Source organism: Balaenoptera physalus, assembly GCF_965194825.1.
Source record: "Balaenoptera physalus genome assembly, chromosome: 2".
Lineage (NCBI taxonomy): Eukaryota > Metazoa > Chordata > Mammalia > Artiodactyla > Balaenopteridae > Balaenoptera > Balaenoptera physalus.
Window position 1 is genome coordinate 2,526,940 of NC_138883.1, and position 16,437 is coordinate 2,543,376.

Consider the following 16,437-nt stretch of genomic DNA (forward strand, 5'->3'; position numbering starts at 1 on the left):
GGGGCACGGGATGGGCCAGGAAGGTGTCAGGACTTCAAGCTCCCCTATTAACTGTAGCAGGAAGCCTCTGAGTGGGGGACACAGGATCAGGTTTGCATTCGAACACAATAATCTACTCCTTGGGAGAGCAGGAGTGAGCTTGGCCACTCCCTTCTCAGGATTCAGGGGGTAACAGTGCTTGGACGGGGCTGGCAGGGGGAACGGAGAAAAGTGGGCAGATCTGATCCACATTTCAGAGGAAGCTCCCTGGACCCTAAGCCGGCGGTCCTCAAATGTTTTGGCCGCGGGACCACTTTACTCTGAATAGTTATTGAACTAAAGAACTGTTGCTTATGTGGTTGTATCTACTGATAGTTACTATATTAGAAAATTAAACCCGAGAAATATTCATTAATTTGTTTACAATATATTTGTTAAAAATAATAGAAATTCATTAAAATAGAAAATTAGTATTCATGAAATAATTATAAAGTAAGTAATAATATACATGAATAATTTAGAAATAAACTAGTATTTGTATAAAATGATATTCATTTAGAAATATTAAATTATATTAAAATAATGATAATAAACCCATAACTTGTTAACATTAATAATGATTTTTAAATGAAAAAATAAGTATTCTCTGAAACAATAACAAATTTAATGATATGGGTGTCATTGTTTTACACTTTTGCAAGTATCTTTGGCTTGCTAGGAGACAGGTAGATTCTCATATCTGCTTCTTAGTTCAATCTGTTGTGATATGTTGTTTTGGCTGAAGTATGTAAGGGATATCCAGCCTCTCACAGATACACTTTTAGGAAAAAGAGAGGTTATTTTAATGCCTTTTTTAAAGTAATTATGGATAATCTTCTTTGATACCACACCAAAACTGAACAGGAAGTAGTTTATTAAAGATTATTTACAAAGTGGATTCTGAAATCATCTTGATGAATTTTACAAAATTTGCATACTCTGTTACAGTAAGCCATTGGTTTATCTTGTACTTTGAATGGCTCTTTTACCCACATGTGATTTTGTAACATCAGATGTTTGTCATCTGGCAAATACTGGTTCACAGACAGTGATGCAGATCTTCTAGATGTTGACCCATTTTGTTATACGTTATCCAAAAAGCACCTTTGTTAACATCACCACAACCTCATGAGGAAAATCTTTAGCTATTGGGAATCTCTGGTCACAGTGGTAGAAGTGAGTTTTCCAAAAACCTAATTTTTGCTTGAGAGCTCAAATTTTATCATCGGCAGCAGACACTGTCAGTTGTTTACCTGTAACTGGCCAGCTCCCATCATTCATTTTCAAGAAAATGCCTGCCAATAATTCAAGCCTGAACAGGCATAGTTTACTCATTAGTTCTTCTTTCAGGTGAAAGTGCTGTAAAACAAGTGACTAGTTCAGCTGGTAACTCACACAGTCAATTGCACAGGTGCTTTTCCTCAGGGCCGTGCCTGTCCTTCCCTTTGCATTTTATCATACAGACCATTAAAAAGAGGTATACCCAAGGGTTGAGATTTAATAAAAATAGCCATTTTTACTGCTTCAGCAGTACATTTTAAAGTGAAACTAGGTTTTTTTCTGTGAGTGCACCATGGTGCTGGATCCAGTGACTACTGGTAGAGTTTGGTGCTGCTGCCTTGATCTGTGCTGAGGTTCCAGCAGCTCTACCCACCACAGCTCTTGCACCATCAGGGTAAATGTCAGCCCAGTGTAAAGGATGAATAATGCTTTAGTGTTATGGAAAGAGTTTTGACCTCATGGGTCCCCGGAAAGATCTCAGGACCCTAGGATTCCATGGAACACACTTTAAAAACCACTGGCCTACCTGCACTGGGCTCCTCTCCCCATGTGCCTGCTTTAGATGGACTTCTATGAAATTGCTGTTATTGATCATTTTTTTTTGCCAGTAAACATGACAAACTCACTTGGTTCAGATTGTCTCCACGTCTTTGCATGTTCTGTTCCACCTACCTGGAATGCCCTTCCAGCTGCTGAAATTCTCCTCCTTCTAGGTCTGGCTCCTAGACACCCCAGTCTGGGTTGCTCGCTCCCTTTCCCAAGATGCACGTCACCATCTTCTTTGGCCAAGAGCTGTCCTGTCTGTTCCTTGGCAAATGCCATGATGGCGGAGGACCAGCCATGTTTGTCTTCATCGACACAGTCCCTGGTGGCACGCTGGCTGCCCCAGATGGAGGTGGACGTGAGCTCTAGTTTCAGGGAGACTCTGCCGCTGAGGGCTGTGGAAGTCATGTGGCTCCGGCGCCCGACTAAGGCAGAGGATCTGAGTGGCCCTGACCACTTCACAAATGGCAGCCTGAAATCCAGAAGGAAGCCAGTCCTTCTCGAATCTGGACTCTTCTACCAGAAGGAATCCTGATATCAGACAACAGGCAATGAAAGGCTGGCATACTCCGTGACCCACCCAAAAGAACAGGAAGGCAAAGGGATGGCCAGGGACAGAGCAAGGCACAGGTGCTTCCCACCATCCTGGTTGCGTCGTTGCTTTCTTGTGTGTACAACAGCTTTACTGAGGTACAATTCACATACCATGCAATTCACCCACTTAAGTTTAATGTACCATTCAGTGGTTTTTAGTATATTCACAAAGTTGTGCAACCATCACCACAGTCAATGTTAGAACATTTTCATCACCCTATAAAGAGACCCTGTACCCTTCAGATATTACCCCAAACCCCTCTTCCCTCCCTGCCCCCAGCCCTAGGCAATCACTGCTCTGCTTTCTAGCTGTATGGAGTGTCTGTTCTGGACATGTCACATAAAATGAATTATATAATATGTTGCCTTTTGTGATTGGCTCCTTTCACTTCGCACCATGTATTAAGGCTCATTGGTGTTGTGACTTGCCTCCATATTCCATTCATTTTTATAGCTGAATAATATTCTGTTTTACAGATATTCCACATTTTGTTTATTCATACATCTGTTGATGGGCATTTGAGTTGTTTCTACTTTGGGGCTCTTATGAATAATGCTGCTATGAACATCTGTGTGCAAGTTTTTGTGTGGACATGTTTTTAGTCCCCCTTTGTTCTACTTAGGAGTGGAATTCCTGGGTCAAATGGTAACTCCATGTATAACTTTTTGAGAAACTGTAGAGTATTTTTCCAAAGTGGCTGCACCAGTTTACATTCCCGCCAGTGATGTATGAGGGGTCCAGTTTCTCCACATCCTCATCAACATTTTTTATTTCTGACTTTCTAATGATAACCATCCTAGTGGGTGTGAAGTGGTATCTCGCAGTGTTTTTTTTTTTTAATAAATCTATTTATTTTATGTATTCATTTTTGGCTGTGTTGGGTCTTCATTGCTGCGTGCAGGCTTCCTCTAGTTGCGGCGAGCGGGGGCTACTCTTTGTTGTGGTGCGTGGGCTTCTCATTGCAGTGGCTTCTCTTGTTGCGGAGCGTGGGTTCTAGGCTCGTGTGCTTCAGTAGTTGTGGCATGCGGGCTCAGTAGTTGTGGCTGGCGGGCTCTAGAGCGCAGGCTCAGTAGTTGTGGCACTTGGGCTTAGTTGCTCTGTGGCATGTGGGATCTTCCTGGACCAGGGCTCAAACCTGTGTCCCCTGCAATGGCAGGCGGATTCTTAACCACTGCGCCACCAGGGAAGCCCTGTCCTTTTTCAAGACTGTTTTTGGCTATTCTGGGTCCCTTGAGTTTCCATATGAGTTTAGGATCAGCCTGTCAATTTCTACGAAGAAGCCAGCTGCAGTTCTGAAAGCAATTGTATTGAATCAGTGTCCTTTTTGCTGCAAGTTAGAGTGTAAACAAAACAATACAAGGAAGGTTTCTGTGAGCTGCAGCCTCAGGGAAAAAGGGCCCCTTCAAAGTGGATTCTGGAACGAACAGCCTTGGCTGGCTTTGGACAAAATGTTCTGGCCCAGCTGGAGCTGGGTGGGCACCGGGGCCTGCGGAAGCGGTGGGTGCAGGCGGCTGGTACTCTCCTGCCAGCTCTGCGAAGCGTATGGGGCAAGCGTATGGGGCACCCGTGGCTCACCTAGACCTGGCCCGCCCACGCCCGCGGCTTCAAAGGCTTGGACACCGCCCACGCCCACGCAGGCGTCCTCTTGGCGGCGGCTCCGCGGGGGGCGCCGAAGGGACTGCCCGCAAGTGACCCTGGGCTCCCCCTGCTCTCCGCCTGCTCACGGGCTGCCTCAGTTGGACGAAGGTTTCAACACCTGTGTACAGTCTCCCATTGTACGCCAGACCTCGCCTCGGCCCTGGCAAAAACCAAGACCTGGAGGATCTTGATCGGGGAGCCTGATTTTGGGGAAGACACACAAAGAAATGCAGCGTGGGGCGTGAGACAGTACAGGACCTTGTACATCAAGGAAGAAGGGACGAGCCCAGCAGGAGGGGACTGTGTTTGCGGCAGGGCTGTGGGCTGGGCTGGGCTGGAAGATGAGGTCCAGGAGGGCCTCTCAGAGGAGGGTCAAGATGCCCCACCCCCATCAGGGCTAGAAGGAGGGTAGGAGTTTGCCGGAGGACAAGGGGAGGGTGGGGAGGGAGCGAAGAGATGGGCTGGAGCTGGATGGGTTGGCACAGCCAAGGCAAGTAAAGGGGCAGCGGGAAACGGTGGCGGGGGCAGGGAGGGCAGGCAGATTAACCAGGGGCCCTTGTGCCAGGCCACAGCGCTCAGGCCCTGGGCCTGTGGGCAGCGGTAGCCGAAGGGCTTCCATCAGGGGGTGACCCCGTGGTGGGCCTGTTGCCCCCGCAGCTGCTGGCAGCGGATGGAGGGGCCTGGGCAGGGTGGCGTGACCCTCTGCCTGTGGGACTCAGCGCCTCGGCATGTCCCCCTGGCAGGTGAGGCGGGAGTGAGTGTTGCCGCGTCACTTGAACTCTTATCAGCACTGCCTCACCCCCGACAACATTTTGGAATAGATCTAACTGCCGCCACTCTACAGGTGAGAAGACCGAGGCTCAGAGGGGAGAGTGACATCTTCAGGGTCAGCCACCCCTCAGTGTGGGTGTGGGTACAAACCCAGGACTGCCAGCCCCTCATCTCCAAGGGTCCCGTGCCTTGAGAGTGGCCTGTAGCCCATCCCAACTCCCACCAGAGGGCGCCAAAGCCAGGCCTTTGTGAGGAACCCCCCCCTCCATTGACCGAGGGTCGCAGAGGCAGAACCCACGCCCAGGCCCTCCCAAAGGTTGGCCCCATTCCAGGCTTAGGTCCCAGGGGGCTGGGGGGCACCCTGTCAGCCCAAGACAACAGAGCGGACTGGAGTTAGGCCAGAGGAGGGGGCAGCGTGAGAACCTGAGGCAGCCACCAAGTAGCCCTGGGGCTCCTTCACTGTCCCTAAACATTTGGCAAACGCTTCAGGATCCTGGAGGGCCCTGCATCTTTGGTGAACCCCTGCAGGGGGCCGCTGTGGTCTAGCCCAGGGTTTCCCCCAGCAGTGGCTGGTCAGGAGGATTTCCACCTCTTCCCACACCCAGCCCCCAGGATGACCTGTGACGAGAGCGCTCAGGGCCACAGGCCTGGGACTAGCCTGCTGGTTCCTCCCTCCCTCCAGCCGGGGAGATGGTGCAGAGCTGGCCGCGGCCTGCTGCCTGCACCGGGACCTCGTGGCGTGCCAGGCTTGCGGGGAGAACAAGGCGACTGGAGGGCAGGATGGGAGGGCCAGGCTGAGCAGCCTCCCCCCGACCCCTTGGGGCCTCTCCCAGGCCGAGATGGGCGGCCAGGATGTGATAGGACATAGGCCAGAGAAAGAGACAGGAGGATGTCAAGGAAGGGGAGGTGGGGACATTTGGGGGCTACTTGACAGGGTGCCCAGAAGGGACGTGTGCTTTCCTGCCTCTGGATGCAGTTGCAGGATCATGGAGGGGTTGGTCAGCAGCCTTTCACTGTGAGGGCAAAGCTGAGAGAATCATGGAGGAGAGACCTGGAGCCTGGGCTCCACTGGTCCCCAAATTAACCAATCCCAGGACCAGTGGGTTAGTCAGCTGGAGCCCAAAGCATCCAGTAGAGGCATGTCATCACCCAGAGACAGTGCCCCTGCCCCACTGCTGACTCACCGTCCTTGTGGGGGAGGCTCGCCCCTCTGAAGGGATCTGGGTGACGGGAGTGCCACCTGCCCTTGGATGGTTTGATGATATCATGACAATATCACCCACGTAAGCTACAAGTCCAAAGTCATCCCAACCGAAACGCCACTTAGATCCTTGGAGGAGCTCAGTAAACATACTCTAAAAGTGAAGGAATACGTCACCAAATGGCCAAGTCACTGTAAAAATGGAGAATATCTGATGGGAAGGCACGGCAAGGTCAAGGTCAGAGAAGTTTCTTCTAGCCAGAGGGGAGGGTGGGGAGCTGGAGGTGGGGCCGGGTGAGAGGAGACCCTCACCACATACCCCTGGGGCCCCACCGTCAGCAGAAAGTAAAAACGGTCCTTACTTAACCCCACCTACAAAGATGGATCCTAGAGAGAATAAAGACCCAAATGTAAAAGATAAAAACATGAAGTTAGAAGAAAAATGCAGAAGACTCTTTCTAACATCTGGACAGGGAAGGACTTCTTACACAAAGATCCAAAAGCATAATCCATACGGCAAAAAACAATGATAAATTTGATTACGTCAAAACTCAGACTTTTTCTCAGTGGACACGCCAGACAAGTTAGAAAGAGATCAGAGAATGGGTAAAGATATTCACAATGTCTAAAATTAAGAGATGGAAATCTCTAGAATGGACAGGAATGCCTGTGAATCAACAAGGCTGATGGATGGGGCAGCAATGGAGGCAGGGGCTTCCTTGGGGTCTCAGGGTGTGTGTTGAGGGGTGAGGGGGCAGGAGGTGTTCCTGGGAACAGGAAGAGTATGTGTTCGTTATTAGTTTCCTGCAGCTGCTGTAACAAATTACCACAAAGCTGGTGTCTGCATAAAATTGGAGAATTGCTTGGTATAGAAAACCTACACATTTGGTGTCAGAAGTGTTGGGAGTAGAGGGATAGTTTTCCTTTCGCCACGTTTTCTTTTTTCTTTTTTTTAGTAAATTTATTTATTTATTTTTGGCTGCGTTGGGTCTTTGTTGCTGTGCACGGGCTTTCTCTAGTTGCGGCAAGTGGGGGCTACTCTTCGTTGCTATGTGTGGGCTTTACATTGCAGTGGCTTCTCTTGCTGTGGAGCATGGGTTCTAGGTGCACGGGCTTCAGTAGTTGTGGCACTTGGGCTCAGTGGTTGTGGCGTACAGGCTTAGTTGCTCTGTGGCATGTGGGATCTTCCCGGACCAGGGCTCGAACCCATGTCCCCTGCATTGGCAGGCGGATTTTTTTTTTTTTGTAAATTTATTTATTTTTTAAATTTTTGGCTGCACTGGGTCTTTGTTGCTGCCTGCGGGCTTTTCTCTAGTTGCAGCGAGCGGGAGCTGCTCTTCATTGCAGTGCGCGAGCTTCTTATTGGGTGGCTTCTCTTGTTGCAGAGCACGGGCTCTAGGCACGTGGGCTTCAGTAGTTGTGGTGTGCCGGCTCAGTAGTTGTGGTTTGCAGGCTCTAGAGCGCAGGCTCAGTAGTTGTGGCCCACAGGTTTACTTGCTCCATGGCATGTGGGATCTTCCCAGACCAGGGCTCGAACACGTGTCCCCTGCATTGGCAGGTGGATTCTTAACCACTGCACCACCAGGGAAGTCCCTATATAGTACTTTTATATATTTTGAAAGAAATTCTGGAGACTTGCCTGGTGGTCCAGTGGCTAAGACTCCATACTCCCAATGCAGGGGGCCCAGGTTTGATCCCTGGTCAGGGAACTAGATCTCTCATGCTGCAACTAAGAGTTTGCATGCTGCAACTAAGATCCCGCACAGCCAAATAAAATAAAGAAAGAAAAGAAATACTGCAGTTTGGGGCTATATTTCCGTTTGACCCTAGAGATGTCAAAGGGTTTTTAAATATAAATTTCCAGGTGGGAGGGTCTTTTTGTTTTCTGATTTGTTTTTATCTTCTGGTTTTATTGTGTGATATCATAGAATATTGTCTACATGATTTCTATTTCTTGGAACTTATTGTCATTTAGGGGAGAGGGCAGTACGTGAAGATGTTCATGGAGGTTCCCTGGGAAGGGCTGTGAGAAGCTTGGGCCAGAGCCACTGTGCTGGCCCAGCTTCTCCTCTGTCTTGGGTAGAAGGACAAGCCTGGCCTTCACATCATCCCCCTGTCCCCAAGGAACTGTCTTAGGCCTGGGGCCCCCAGCTTTACTGATACTGAAGATCCCTGGGAGCCCGGAGGCTGATGGGATGTGCCAGATCACCACCCCCACTCAAGTCTGGTCACTCAGCCACCCTCCCCTCCCTCCCCCATCAGCCTGTAACCCTGATTACCCCCTTCCCAGCAGGCTTTGTCTATAGACCACAACCTGGTCCCTCCCTGGGACCCTGCTCAGGGTCAGTCTGTGTCTTTCCCCCAGAAGGACCCTTAGCTGGGTGGGGAGGGCATTACTTTGGGGGCCCAAATACACAGGATCCCCCCTCCCACCACCCACCTTTTTTCCAACCTTGGCCCTACGTCCAGCAGAGGGCAGCCTGGCCCACCCCTGAGAGTCCCAGGAGTTCTCGACCCCCAGCGTCCAGACAGCTGGTCTAGCCTTGGGAGTCCTGCTCAGAGGCTGGGGAGGTGCTGCCGCTCAGGTGGGGAGGGCCAGGCGAGTCTGGGGCCTGTGTGAGGGGTGATTCTCCTCACAGGGTGAGATGGAAGTCCCTCTTCCTTTCTTTCGCTTCCTGATCCCTGCACTAGGAGGACGGCGTGTGGCTATGGGAGGCGGTGGGGCAGACACCTGGGGTCCAAAAGGAGGGCTTAATGTTCCTCTTGTTCATGAAAGAAGCGGTCTGTTCATTTCCCTCCTCCCCCCTCCCCTCCCCTCCCCTCCCTCCTCCCCCCTCCCCTCCCTTCCCCTCCCTCCACCCGCTGGGGAGAATGGGCAGGCGGGTCTCCTAGGAGTTCTGGTTGGTGTCTCAGCGCCCCCGCTTCCTCTCTACACCACTCTTTGCAGGGACCCAGGGCTCTGACCCCAGCCCAGGAAATCCCGCACTCCCCACCCCAAGCTCCTGTGTCCCTGGGGTCATTGCCTCCCGGCGGTGCAGGACCAAGACGGGCAGAGACCTGGAGACTCTGGTGAGCTTGGCCGAGTCCCAGGCGCGGCGGAGCCTGGGGCACAGCCAAGGGACCCGCGACATCGTCAGCCCCTTTGGAACCGGGCCTGGCGGGGAGAGGGCCCCGGGGCGGGGGCCGGGGCGGAGAGGGGTCATTTTGCGCGCCCTGGACACTGTCCTGCCCTCGGGCAGATAAGAAAATCGTGTAAACTCTGCTGGGCGCGCCCGTTCTCCGTCTAAGGATCTTGGAGCCAAGGCCTCAGCCCGGCCGGTCCACTACCCCGAGGGCATCGAGGGCCCGTCCCGGGAACGCTCCAGCGGTGACACAGGACCTCACCGCAGGTCTCACCCGGTGCTCAGAAGCCCGGGCCGCCTCCAGCTCCCTCCCACCTGGTCCGCGGGCCTGGCTCTCGGCCCTGACCTCCCGGGCCGGTCCCCGCCGCGCGACCCAGCCGAAGCCTCCCCGCCACATGATGCGCTCGCCATGGCCCGGGTGGCCTCGAACGAGACACCGGTGCCTGGGCCGGAACAGCCGAGGCCGTGGGCGGGCGCAGGGACCGCGCGCTGGGACCCGCCGGCCCTGCCACCTCCTGCCACGCGGCGCCGGCGCCTCGACGAGGGCTGGACCGCGGGGGGACAAGACCGCACCAAGTGGCGCCCACGTCGTCCTGCCGTCCACTGCCCGCGAGGGCTCCCCACCAGTGCCCCCTCCGGGCCCTCCCATCGGAGCCCCGCCGGGGGCACGCGGGTCACATGGGAGACTGGAGGCGGGGCACGCGGGGACGTGGCGGGGCGCCTCCCTTCCGGGGGCGAGGCGGAAGCGCGCACTGCGGGCTTTAGTCTTCGGTCCTGCAGGAAATGAAGGGGCCGGGGTTGGGGGGCCTGGGGACCTCAGAGGCTCCGCGGCCCCGCCCCCAACGCGGACTCAGCTCCGCCCCCGACAGCGCGCTCCCGGGCCGGGGTCCCTGGGCCTCGAAATGCCGAATCCTGTCTTCCCGGAGCTCCTACTGCGTCGCAGGCCCTGGACCACCTGGCGGGCACCGGGGGCGGGGGAAGGGTGTCGGGGAGGGCGACCCCGGCGGCAGGGTGAAGAAAGGAGACGCGCCGCTCTGGGCCCGGGGGGAGGGAGTGGCGAAAGAGTGTCTGCCCGAGGGGAGGGCAGGGGTCCCAGGCCTCTCCCGCACCCCCGCAGACGCCGCTCCTGTGGGACTCCTGAGGGGGGCGCAGGAGGAGCTGGAGGCGGGGTCGCGACTCCCCGCCCGTCCCCGCTCCAGCCTGGCTGTCCCGGAACGAGTCAGGATGGGCGGAAGGCTCCCGTGGGCATCCTGGCCTCTGGGTTTGGAACAGCGTCTGCGCCGCGGGAGGCGCTGAATTATTGTTAACGGATGGATTGAATTCAGGAAGCATTAGGAATCACTTCAGTCTCCCCGACTGGGGAACTGGATTTCAGCTCACGTATGTCTGTCTTCCCCCCTCCACACACACTTGCACACGTCTTCTCTAGCCGTCTTCACGCTGAGGTGTACCAGAACTTTCCAAGGACCGGCAGGTACATGCAGCTCTAAGGGAATCAGTTTCCCGTTTCTGGACTCCCACATGAACTCTTTCCTAAAACCTACCTCCCCGAGAAAGTCCTGGGGACACGGGGTCCTTCTGGCCCTCCTGTCCTCTCGCCATGCACGCTCTCCATTCAGAGAAGGGCTCACCTGGCACCATGGCTGAGGTCCAGTGCTCCTTGGTGAAAAACTGGTGAAGAAACTTCCAGGGAGACAGACAAAAGACAATTCACATTTGCTTTAGAATAGGTAAAGCTTCCTTTAAGCAAATCACCGCAAACCCAGGTAGCGCTTCTGTTCTCTCTTACGCATATTTATTTAAGAGCAAACTTAGTTAGAAACTGGATATTTTGGCTCTAGTTGACATGTTCTGAATACATATATACTGTAAAATGGGAGCGATGACAAATTTAACTGACTCTGTCAAGAAATGCCAGACTGCGGGGGCAGTGACGAAGGACAGAGCATCAGGAAAAGATGTTGCACCTTATTCCAGCTAGGGCCCCTCAAGGTCAGGCAGCTGCTTCGTCCAGGTCTTGTCTGAGAAGCAGAACTCCAGCGAGATGGCTCTAATAGGGGCACGTGTGGGGAGTCTCCAGGACTGATGCTGGCGTTTAATGTCCAAAGGGCAGGTTGGCAGGAAGGGAAATTCAGGAGCAGCCCGCAGCCTCCTGAATGGGAGCTGGCGCCCCATGAACACAGGCTGAAATCCAGATACAGGCTGAGATACCAAGGTCAGTTCTTGTTGCCTCTGACCTTGGCAACTCCGGTATTCTGCGAAAGCCAGTATTTTTACTTAGCATCACAATTTTCCTCATGTCTCTAATCTATCAATATTTTTTGTTTTTAAAACATATTTATCTTATGTCTTTGATCTGGTAATCCTACTGCCTGAAAATTAGACTGTTTGTGCTGGCTCTTGCTTGTGGTGACTTGTTCCCTTACCTGTTCTGTAACTTTGGACCATGAGCTTTATCTGAGAGATCCCCACTGAAGGTGCATTCCTCCAGACAAGTTGGCTTATATTGCTTCTGGGGTCTTGAAGGAACTACCAACCTGGGCTCCTTAATGTTAATTTCTCAGCTTGCTGTTTCCAGGACCTCAAAAGTGTGTTCAATTTAACCCCCCCCGTACCCCCCCCCAGGACTGAGCCCTCGTTACAAATTTTAGGGAAGATCTTTTATTTTTTGTCTTAGGAAGGGCCCTGGATAGGACATTTTCTTTCTCATGTCCTTTTGCTGATAGTTTGAAAATTTTTGAATTCATTCATACACTGAGGATATGGCCCTTCTAGGATGCAGACTTTTTGTGGGAGTCTCGGTTCTAACTGGGAACTTTATAAAGGCTCAAGATCTTGTCTCTCTTCTCCATCACACCCAAAGCTCTTGGTTACCAAGATTGCAAATACCACCCCCCACCCATCCCCATTTTCAGCAGCTTCTTTGTTTGGGACATTTCCTCTTCCCCACCGCTGCAGCTGTGCAAGGAAGGATTCTTTAACAGTTCATTCAGAATTTGTAGTCTCAGCAGATTTTTTCCAGTCACCTAAACTACTTAATTGCCAAAAAAGGGAGTAACCACTTCTGCTTTGCAATAGCTGCGTCCACGTTTGTCTTCACTAGTGGACCTGGTAACAGAGACGGCCCAGCGTGTTTGTGATAGTTCTAGCGGTCATCAGAGGGCTCCTTTGTTTGCTGCTCCCAGGAGGGTCATACAGTTGCTCCCCGCAGAGGCCAGCGGCAGCTGCTTCTTTCCCAGGAATGCTGTCCTTCTCTGTGCCGAGAGGTACTGAGACCACAGTTCCTCCCAACTGGGTGGAGACTTGGAGGTCAGAGTGATTCTCTCTGGCCTAGGGCCAAAGGCTCAGAGACAGTTTCCGGGCTCCCAGGCACAACAAGGCCTAGATGATAAGACCAGGTCAGAAGTTTGGGGAGTGGGCACCTGGAATATGGTGTGAAGTTTGCTACCTGTGATTCCCTGCCATGAATTTCAAGGGGCCACTCCCACCGGGGTGGCCTGTAGGTTTGCAGGGCTGCTCACCACTGGGCAGGTGAGTCCAAACGTGGGATTTAGGATTAGGAAGGCCACTGTGCAGTCTGCCAAAGCCAGATATGTGCTCCGACCCAGACATCATCTGTGACAAGGTATAATTTTATATATTATATAAAATGTATAAAATACTGAGTCTTCTTTATCCTATCTCTGGAGTGTTTGGGCCTTGAGCAAGAATAATGAGGTGGGGCTTCCCTGGTGGTGCAGTGGTTGAGAATCTGCCTGCCAATGCAGGGGACACGGGTTCGAGCCCTGGTCTGGGAAGATCCCACATGCCGCGGAGCGGCTGGGCCCGTGAGCCACAACTACTGAGCCTGCGCATCTGGAGCCTGTGCTCCGCAACAAGAGAGGCCGCGATAGTGAGAGGCCCGCGCACCGCGATGAAGGGTGGACCCCGCTTGCCACAACTAGAGAAAGCCCTCGCACAGAAACGAAGACCTAACACAGCCATAAATAAATAAATAAAGAAAGAAAGAAAGAAAAAAAGAATAATGAGGTGTCACTTACCGGGTTCTCTCACAGCCCTGCATTAACCACTAACTTATCCTATATGACTCTATGCAGCCTTTCGGATGCAAACAGCCTCAACAAGCGGTTAGCAAATTTATTTCATTAGTATACTGAAAATATATCAGGATAAATTGGGGTTTAATTCAGAAAGGCAAGCATTTATTCAATCACTCAACAAATAGCGTCGGTTTTGCTATGACGTATCGTAAGCATTCCTAAAATTCAGGGTGCCACGCAAAATTGCACAATGAAAAATATAGGGCTTATGGGGAAAATGGGGCTGAAGCAGAACACTCAAAATACTTCCTCAGTGACACAGTTTTTTAAAAGATGGGAACCTAATACAGAAGGTTAGCACAGTTGTACAAGTTAACTCGTTTTTAAAAATACATAAATACTACCAAAAAAATATGATTCTTTATCAGAAAAGGCCTGAACTTTGCTTGTGGAAGTAGGCATCGGAAGGGCTGCAGCTCAGGAGGTATTGTGAGGTGAATAGAACGTTGTAACCCCGGTGTGGACGGGGGTGGCTTATAACACAGAGGTTAGGAGGTAGCTGGGAGACATTTGAGGTGTGTGAGAGTGTGCGCTTCCTACGCACCTGAGCTCAGCTGGTGGAGTTTTCTGCGTCCACCCAGTATTTCTCGTAAACAAAATCACACGGAATGCAAAATTCACATTATGCTCCAACTGTCCCCTAACGGTTCAGTGGTGTTGGAACAAATTCACATTTTCAAAGCAAGCGTCATAGCAGAACTGTAGTTATGGAGTACCTACTCTGTGGGAGGTACTGCCTGACACACAGTAGGTTCAGCAATCTACTGTCTCTGCCCTCGTGGGAGGTACATTGTAATGAGGGAAACAATAAACAAATAAATAATCAATTTCATATAATACCATTTGCATATCACCCTCCCCCCAAATTCATATGTTGAAACCTAACCCCCAAGGTGATGGCTTTTGGAGGTGGGACCTTTGGGAGGTGATTAGGTCCTGAGAGTGGAGCTCTCATGGATGGGATTAGTGTTCTTATAAAAGAGACCCCACAGAGCTCCCTGCCCCTTCCACCATATGAGGACACAGCAAGAAGATGGCTACGTATGAAGCAGGAAGTTTCTCTCACCAGATACCAAGTCTGCTGGCGCTTTGACTTTAGACTTCCCAGACTCCAGAAATGTGAGCGATAAATACCCAGTCTATAGTATTCTGTTACAGCAGCCCAAATGAAGTAAGACAGTAGGACAGTAAGTTCTGGGTTTGTGGTAGGTGGAACTGTATCCCCCAAATTCCTATGTTGAAGTCCTAGCCCTCTTATAGGTTGATGTGTTAGTTCCTGGGGCTGCTGTTAACAAAGCCCCACGGACTGGTGACTTACACAGAAATTTAGTATCTCACAGTCTGGAGGCCAGAAGCCTGAGTGAGATCAAGGTGTGGGCAGGGTTCCTTCCTTCTGAGGGCTGTGAGGAAGAATTCATTCCATGCCTCTCCCTTAATTTCTAGTGATTTGCCAACAATCTTTGGCATTCCTTGGCTTGTAGAAACACCCCCCCAATCTCTGTCTTCCCCTTCGTGCGGCGCTGTCCCTGTGTGTGTGTGTGTGTGTGTGTGTGTGTGTGTGTGTGTGTCCAAATTTCCCCTTTTATAAGGGCATGAGTTATACTAGATTAGTGGCTCACCCTACTCCAGTGGAACCTTGTCTTAGCTGATTACATCTGAAACGACCCTATAGGGTCACATTCTGAGGTACTGAAGGCTAAAACTTCAACATATGATTTGGGGGGGGGAATACAACTCTACCCGTCACTTACTTCTTGCCCCCTTAAAGGGGCAAGGGAAGACCCCTTTAAGTAAGTGACATTTGACCAAGAGACTTGAAAAAAATGAGGGAGTGAGCCCTGAAGACATCTGAGAGAACAATTCCAGGAGGAGGGAACAGCAAATGTGAAGGTTCTGAGACAGGAAAACCGATTGGCCTGCCAAAGGAACAGGTCACTGTGTCTAGAAGGTAGCAAGGAGAAGAGTGGTATAAGAGATGAGGTGAGAAGCAGAATGATTCACCAATAGGAAATCCATCAACAAATTAACAAAATTAAAGGAGAAAAACCTTATGTATTTATCAGGGACCAAAACAAAACAAAACAAAACAAACAAAAAACAGCTGACGTTCCCAGTAAAAACTCTAAGGTATAAATAGACAAAAACTTCCTCTTGTGATAAAGAATATCGGTTAGAGAACAAAAGCATACATCATATTAATTGTGTGATATAAAGACATTTCTGTTATTCAGAAATGAGGAGGGGGACTTCCCTGGTGGCTCAGTGGTTAAGAATCCACCTGCCAATGCAGGGGACACGGGTTTGAGCACTGTTCTGGGAAGATCCCACATGCCGCGGAGCAACTAAGCCAGTGCGCCACAACTACTGAGCCCACGCTCTAGAGCCCGCGAGCCACAACTACTGAAGCCTGCGTGCCTAGAGCCCGTGCTCCGCAACAAGAGAAGCCACCGCAATGAGAAGCTCTTGTGCCACAATGAAGAGTAGCCCCTGCTCACTGCAACTAGAGAAAGCCCGCGTGCAGCAACGAAGACCCAACACAGCCAATAAATAAATAAAATTAATTAATTAATTAATTTTAAAAAAAAGAAATGAGGAGGGATGCCAGCAATTATGTTTTTGGTTCAGTACTGTTATTTTTGGAGAGTCTAGCTAAAGCAATAAGATAAGAAAAGGAAATAAGCAATATTCTCACCATTGTTTGCAGATAATATGCTCCTAAACACGCCCCCCTGCCCCAAATGAGGTATTTTCAAACTATTAGAACTGAGTCACACAGACATAAAGATCAGAATTGTCGTTGCCAAGGGGGAGGGGGGAGGGAGAGGGATGGACTGGGAGTTTGGGGTTGGTAGGTGCAAACTATTATGCATAGAATGGATAAACAACGAGGTCCTACTGTATTGCACAAGGAACTATATCCAATCTCCTGGGATAAACCATAATGGAGATGAATAAAAAAAGAAGAAGAATATATATATGTGTATAACTGAGTCACTCTGTTGTAGAGCAGAGATTGACACAACATTGTAAATCAACTACACTTCAATTAAAAAAAAAATAGAACTGAGTCAGTCATCTCTTATGCCCTAAACTCATGTACTCTGGGCCCACTTTCTTGCTCTAGTCATGGCTACAGCAACCAGCTGGTTGTGCAGATAGAGCCTGGCT